The sequence below is a fragment of the Arachis hypogaea genome, chromosome 16 (genome assembly GCF_003086295.3).
Source record: "Arachis hypogaea cultivar Tifrunner chromosome 16, arahy.Tifrunner.gnm2.J5K5, whole genome shotgun sequence".
Classification (NCBI taxonomy): Eukaryota; Viridiplantae; Streptophyta; class Magnoliopsida; order Fabales; family Fabaceae; genus Arachis; species Arachis hypogaea.
Window position 1 is genome coordinate 106,758,295 of NC_092051.1, and position 7,614 is coordinate 106,765,908.

General features: G+C 37.5%; 1 non-coding gene across 1 annotated transcript; it reads left to right on the top strand.

Moving 5' to 3' along the window:
- Positions 1–3,398: 3,398 nt before the first annotated feature.
- On the top strand, positions 3,399–3,506 carry LOC112761061 (small nucleolar RNA R71). Its single transcript, XR_003181470.1, has one exon. It is a non-coding gene; the product is annotated as a small nucleolar RNA R71 (small nucleolar RNA).
- The last annotated feature ends 4,108 nt before the right edge of the window (positions 3,507–7,614 follow it).

Consider the following 7,614-nt stretch of genomic DNA (forward strand, 5'->3'; position numbering starts at 1 on the left):
GGTATAATCTCATGAACTTCCACCTCCTCTCCAATCATGATACTATGGATCTTGATGGCCCGGTCTATAGTAACTTCAGACCGGTTACTAGTAGGAATGATTGAGCATTGAATGAACTCTAGCCATCCCCTAGCCACTGGTTTGAGGTCATGCCTTCTTAATTGAACCGGCTTGCCTCTTGAGTCAATTTTCCATTGAGCTCCTTCCACACATATGTCCATTAGGACTTGGTCCAACCTTTGATCAAAGTTGACTCTTCTAGTGTAGGGGCGTACGTTTTCTTCCATCATTGGCAAGTTGAACGCCAACCTTACATTTTCCGGACTGAAATCTAAGTAATTCCCCCGAACCATGGTGAGCCAATTCTTTGGATTCGGGTTCACACTTTGATCATGGTTCCTAGTGATCCATGCATTTGCATAGAACTCTTGAACCATTAGGATCCCAACTTGTTGAATGGGGTTGGTGAGAACTTCCCAACCTCTTCTTTGGATCTTAAGTCGGATCTCCGGATACTCATTCTTTTTGAGTTTGAAAGGAACCTTAGGGATCACTTTCTTCTTGGCCACAACTTCATAGAAGTGATCTTGATGGACCTTAGAGATGAATCTCTCCATCTCCCATGACTCAGAGGTGGAAGCAATTGCCTTCCCTTTCCTCTTTCTAGAGGTTTCTCTGACCTTAGGTGCCATAGATGGTTATGGAAAAACAAAAAGCGATACTTTTTACCACACCAAACTTAAAATGTTTGCTCGTCCCCGAGCAAAAGAAGAAAGAAAGAAGTAGAAGAAGAAGAGAATGGAGGAGATGGAGGGAGAAGTGGTTTCGGCCAAGGGGTGAAGAAAGGGTTGTGTTGTGTGAAAATGAACAACGAATGAGGGGTTTATATAGGAGTGGGGAGGGGTTTAGGGTTCGGCCATTTAGGGTTGGGTTTGGGAGGGAAATTATTTTGAATTTAAAGGTAGGTGAGATTTTTGGGGAAGAAAGGATGGATGTGAGTGGTGAAGAGGTGATGGGGAAGAGTGATTGAGTTGATTGGTGAGGGGTATTTAGGAAAGAGTGTTATGAAAAAGTGTGAAGAGGAGAGAAGAAGTAGATGGGGATCCTGTGGGGTCCACAGATCCTGAGGTGTTTGAGGAATTCTCATCCCTATACCTTTTAGACGTGTGAAACACCCTATATATGCAATCCTGGCGTTTAACGCCAGACTGCAGCATGTTTCTGGCGTTAAACGCCACTTCCATGCTTGTTTTGGGCATTCAACGCCAGTCTATAGCATGTTTCTGGCGTTGAACGCCAGTATGGTGCATGTTTCTAGTGTTAAACGCCAGTCTGATGCTTGTTTTTGGCGTTTAACGCCAGCTTTCCTCTGGGTGCAATCCTGGCATTTAAACACCAGACTGCTACTTGTTTCTGGCGTTTAACGCCAATTTCATGCTCTGTTCTGGCGTTAAACGCTAGCCAGATGCTCCTTTCTGGCGTTTAAATGCCAGTAAGCCCTTCCTCTAGGGTGTTCTATTTTCAATGCTGTTTTTCATTCTGTTTTCAATTTTTTAGTAGTTTTTGTGACTCCATATGATCATCAACCTAATAAAACATGAAATAACAAAGAGAAAATAAAATAAAAATGATTAAATAACATTGGGTTGCCTCTCAATAAGCGCTTCTTTAATGTCAATAGCTTGACAGTGAGCTCTCATGGAGCCTTACAGATAATCAGAGCAAGGTTGGGACCTCCCAACACCAAACTTAGAGTTTGGTTATGGGGGTTCAACACCAAACTTAGAGTTTGGTTGTGGCCTCCCAACACCAAACTTAGAGTTTGACTGTGGGGGCTTTGGTTGACTCTGCAGTGAGAGAAGCTTTTCATGCTTCCTCTCCATGGTTACAGAAGGAGATCCTTGAGTTTTAAACACAAGGTAGTCCTCATTCAGTTGAAGGACCAACTCTCCTCTGTCCACATCAATCACAGCTCTTGCTGTGGCTAGGAAGGGTCTTCCAAGGATGATGGATTCATCCTCATCCTTCCCAGTGTCTAGGATTATGAAATCAGCAGGGATGTAAAGGACTTCAACCTTTACTAACACGTCATCTACTTGTCCATAAGCCTATTTTCTTGAGTTGTCTGCCATCTCTAATGAGATTCTGGCAGCTTGCACCTCAAAGATTCCCAGTTTCTCCATTACAGAGAGTGGCATGAGGTTTATCCCTGACCCTAGGTCACATAGAGCCTTTTCAAAGGTCATGGTGCCTATGGTACAAAGTATTAAGAACTTTCCAGGATCTTGTTTCTTCTGAGGCAATCTCAGTTGATCCAGATCACTTAGTTCATTGATGAGCAAGGGAGGTTCATCTTCCCAAGTCTCATTACCAAATAATTTGGCATTCAGCTTCATGATTGCACCAAGGTACTTGGCAACTTGCTCTTCAGTAACATCCTCATTCTCTTCAGAAGAAGAATATTTATCAAAGCTCATGAATGGCATAAGGAGGTTTAATGGAATCTCTATGGTCTCCAGATGAGCCTCAGAGTCCTTTGGTTCCTCAGAGGGAAACTCCTTATTGATCTCTGGACGTCCCAGGAGGTCTTCCTCACTGGGGTTCACGTCCTCTCCCTCCCTTGTAGGTTCGGCCATGATGATCAATTCAATGGCCTTGCACTCTCCTTTTGGATTTTCTTCTGTATTGCTTGGGAGAGTACTAGGAGGGGTTTCAGTGATTCTTTTACTCAGCTAGCCCACTTGTGCCTCTAAATTTCTAATGGAGGACCTTGTTTCATTCATGAAACTTAGAGTGGCCTTAGATAGATCAGAGACTATATTTGCCAAGCTAGATGGATTCTGCTCAGAACTCTCTGTCTTTTGCTGAGTGGATGATGAAAAAGGCTTGCTATTGCTAAACCTGTTTCTTCCACCATTATTAAAGCCTTGTTAAGGCTTTTGTTGATCCTTCCATGAGAGATTTTGGTGATTTCTCCATGAGGGATTATAGGTATTTCCATAGGGTTCACCCATGTAATTCACCTCTGCTATTGCAGGGTTCTCAGGATCATAAGTTTCTTCTTCAGAAGATGCCTCTTGAGTACTATTGGATGCAGCTTGCATTCCATTCAGACTCTGAGAAATCATATTGACTTGCTGAGTCAATATTTTATTCTGAGCTAATATGGCATTCAAAGTATCAATTTCAAGAACTCCCTTCTTTTAAGGCATCCCATTACTTACAGGATTCCTCTCAGAAGTGTACATGAACTGGTTATTAGCAACCATGTCAATGAGTTCTTGAGATTCTGCAGGCATTTTCTTTAGGTGAATGGATCCACCTGCAGAATGGTCCAATGACATCTTTGATAGCTCAGACAGACCATCATAGAATATATCCAGAATGGTCCATTCTGAAAGCATGTTAGAAGGACACTTTTTGGTCAGTTGCTTATATCTCTCCCAAGCTTCATAGAGGGATTCACCTTCTTTCTGTCTGAAGGTTTGAACATCCACTCTAAGCTTACTAAGCTTTTGAGGAGGAAAGAACTTGGCTAAGAAAGCCGTGACCAGCTTATTCCAAGAGTTCATGCTATCTTTAGGTTGAGAGTCCAACCATACTCTAGCTCTGTCTCTTACAGCAAACGAGAAAAGCATAAGCCTGTAGACCTCGGGATCAACCCCATTGGTCTTAACAGTATCACAGATCTGCAAGAACTCAGTTAAGAACTAAAAAGGATCTTCAGATGGAAGTCCATAAAACTTGCAGTTCTGTTGCATCAGAGAAACTAATTGAGGTTTAAGCTCAAAATTGTTTGCTCCAATAACAGGGATTGAGATGCTTCTTCCATGTAAATTGGAATTAGGTGCAGTGAAGTCACCAAGCATCCTCCTTGCATTGTTATTATTTTCGGCCATATCTTCTTTTTCGAAAATTTCTGTCAAATTTTCTCCAGAGAGTTGTGCTTTAGCTTCCCTTAGCTTCCTATTCAGAGTCCTTTCAGGTTCAGGATCAGCTTCAACAAGAATGTTTTTATCCTTGTTCCTGCTCATATAAAAAATAAAAGAACAGAAAATAATAGGGATCCTCTTTGTCACAGTAGAGAGGTTCCTTTATGTGAGTAGAAGAAGAGAAGAATATAAGAAAGAGAAGAGGAAAAACTCGAACTCAGAGAGGGAGATGGGGTTCGAATTTTGGGTGGAAGAGAAGTGTTAGTAGATGAATAAATAAATAGAAGGGGATTAGAGATAAGAAAGGAATTTGAAAATTAAACAAAATAAAATAAAAATATTTTAAAATTAAATTTAAAATTTGAAAATTAAAATTGAAATTGAATTGAATTAAAAATTAAAACAATTAGTTAATAAAAAGAAAGAATTTTGAAAAAGAGGGAAGGAATTTTCGAAAATTAGAAGGAGAGAATTAGTTAGGTAGTTTTGAAAAAGATATGATTGAAACAAAAAGATAAGATTGATTAAAAGAGATTTGAAATTTGTTTTTGAAAAAGATATATTGAAATTAAAAAAGATATGATTGAAACAAAAAGATAAGATTGATTGAGAAAGATTTGAAAATCAATTTTGAAAGGATAAGAAGTTAGAAAAGATTTTGAAATTGATTTTGAAAAAAGATGTGATTTAAACTTAATTTGAAAAAGATTTGAAAAAGAAATTTAAAAAGATTTGATTTTGAAAATTAAAGTTGATTACTTGACTAACAAGAAACTAAAAAGATATGATTCTAGAATTTAAAGATTGAACCTTTCTTACTAGGCAAGTAACAAACTTAATATTTTTTGAATCAAAACATTAAATGCTAATAAAATTTTCGAAAATTAAGAAATAAAATAAGAAAAAGATTTTGAAAATTAATTTGAATATTTTCAAAAAAATTGAAAAAGATTTTGAAAAAATTTTAAAAAAAGGAATTCGATAATATGAAAAGAAAATTGAAAAAGATTTGATTTTGAAAAAGATTTTGAAAAAGATAAGATTTTTAAATTGAAAATTTGATTTGACTCATAAAAACAACTAAATTTTAAAATTTTTGACTAAATCAAATCAAATTTTCGAAAATTATGAGTGAAAAGGGAAAGATATTTTTTTTTATTTTTGAATTTTTAATGATGAAAGAGAAAAACATCAAAAAGACTCAATGCATGAAAATGTTGGATCAAAACATGTGATGCATGCAAGAACACTATGAATGTCAAGATGAACACCAAGAATATTTTGAATGTCAAGATGAACACCAAGAACTTATTTTTGAAAAATTTTCAAGAAAAGAAAACATGCAAGACACCAAACTTAAAAATTTTTATTCTTTAGACATTAACAAATTGAAAATGCATATGAAAAACAAGTAAAGACACAAAACAAGAAAATATGAAGATCAAACAAGAAGACTGGCCAAGAACTACTTGAAGATCATGAAGAATGCAATGCATGAAATTTTCGAAAATAATTTTTAGAAAATTAAAAAGATGCAATTGACACCAAACTTAAAAGTTGACTCTAGACTCAAGCAAGAAACACAAAAAATATTTTTGATTTTATGATTTTATTAAATTTTTTTTTGGATTTTTTTCGAAAATTATATTGGAAAAATGAAAAAGAAGAAATTTTTTTGTATTTTTCGAAAATAAGAAATAAAAACAAAAAGGTTAAAGTTAAAATAAAATTACCTAATCTGAGCAACAAGATGAACCGTCAGTTGTCCAAACTCGAACAATCCCCGGCAACGGCGCCAAAAACTTGGTGTGCGAAATCGTGATCATTCCTTGGTAACGGCGCTAAAAACTCAATACGCACGTTCATGATCTTAATTCTGTTTCACAACTTCGTACAACTAACCAGCAAGTGCACTGGGTCGTCCAAGTAATAAACCTTACGTGAGTAAGGGTCGATCCCACGGAGATTGTCGGCTTGAAGCAAGCTATGGTCACCTTGTAAATCTCAGTCAGGCAGGTTCAAATGTATTAAGATATTATAGTGAAATAAAAGATAATTAAAATAGGATAGAGATACTTATGTAAGTCATTGGTGAGAATTTCAGATAAGTGTATAGAGATGCTTTCGTTCCTCTGAACCTCTGCTTTCCTGCTGCCTTCATCCAACCATTCCTACTCCTTTCCATGGCAAGTTTTATGTAGGGCATCACCGTTGTCAATGGCTACATCCCATCCTCACTGTGAAAATGGTCCAATGCGCTGTCACTGCATGGCTAATCATCTGTCGGTTCTCGATCATACTGGAATAGGATTTACTATCCTTTTGCGTCTGTCACTACGCCCAGCACTCGCGAGTTTGAAGCTCGTCACAGCCATCCCTTCCCAGATCCTACTCGGAATACCACAGACAAGGTTTAGACTTTCCGGATCTCGGGAATGGCCATCCATGGGTTCTAACTTATACCACGAAGACTCTAATAGCTCAGACTCGGTCCCCTATATTAGATATCTAAGAGATACTCATTCTAGCTTGTTTGCATGTAGAACGGAAGTGTTTGTCAGGCACGCGTTCATAGGAGAGAATCATGATGAGCGTCACATAATCATCACATTCATCATGTTCTTGGGTGCGAATGGATATCTTAGAGAAGGAATAATCTTGAATTGAATAGAAAAATAGTAGTACTTTGTATTAATTCATGAAGAACAGCAGAGCTCCACACCTTAATCTATGGTGTGTAGAAACTCTACCGTTGAAAATACACAAGTGATAAATGTTCAGGCATGGTCGAATGGCCAGCCCTCACACAAGTCTAAGATAGCATAAAACTAATCAAAGAGAATGTAAATACAATAGTAAAAAGTCCTATTTAAACTAAACTAGTTACTAGGGTTTACAGAGATGAGTAAATGATTCAGAAATCCACTTCCGGGGCCCATTTGGTGTGTGCTTGGGCTGAGCATTGAGATTTACACGTGTAGAGGTCTTTCTTGGAGTTGAACGCCAGTTTGTAACCTGTTTCTGGCGTTTAACTCCACTTTGCAACCTGTTTCTGGCGTTTGACTCCAGAATGCAGCATGGAACTGGCGTTCAACGCCAGTTTACGTTGTCTATCCTTAATCAAAGTATGGACTATTATAGATTGCTGGAAAGCCCTGGATGTCTACTTTCCAACGCAATTATGAGCGTGCCATTTAGAGTTCTATAGCTACAGAAAATCCACTTTGAGTGCAGGGAGGTCAGAATCCAACAGCATCTGCAGTCCTTCTTCAACCTCTGAATCTAACTTTTGCTCAAGTCCCTCAATTTCAGCCAGAAAATACCTGAAATCATAGAAAAATACACAAACTCATAGTAAAGTCCAGAAATGTGGATTTTAATTAAAAACTAATAAAAATATACTAAAAACTAACTAAATCATACTAAAAACTATGTAAAAACAATGCTAAAAAGCGTATAAATTATCTGCTCATCAGCCACCTTGACCGAGGTAGTGAATAATTTAGTAACCCTATGCTTCAACACACAAAGTACCCCCATGGCTACATGTGGAGAATTTAATGAGGAGCGTAGCATAAAGGAGAGATTAGAAGTTCCGGTGGAAAATGAGGAATGTGATTTTGTACTAGAACAATTGGAGAAAGCCGTAATTATTGAAGAGAAAGAAGTGGTTGAAGACTTA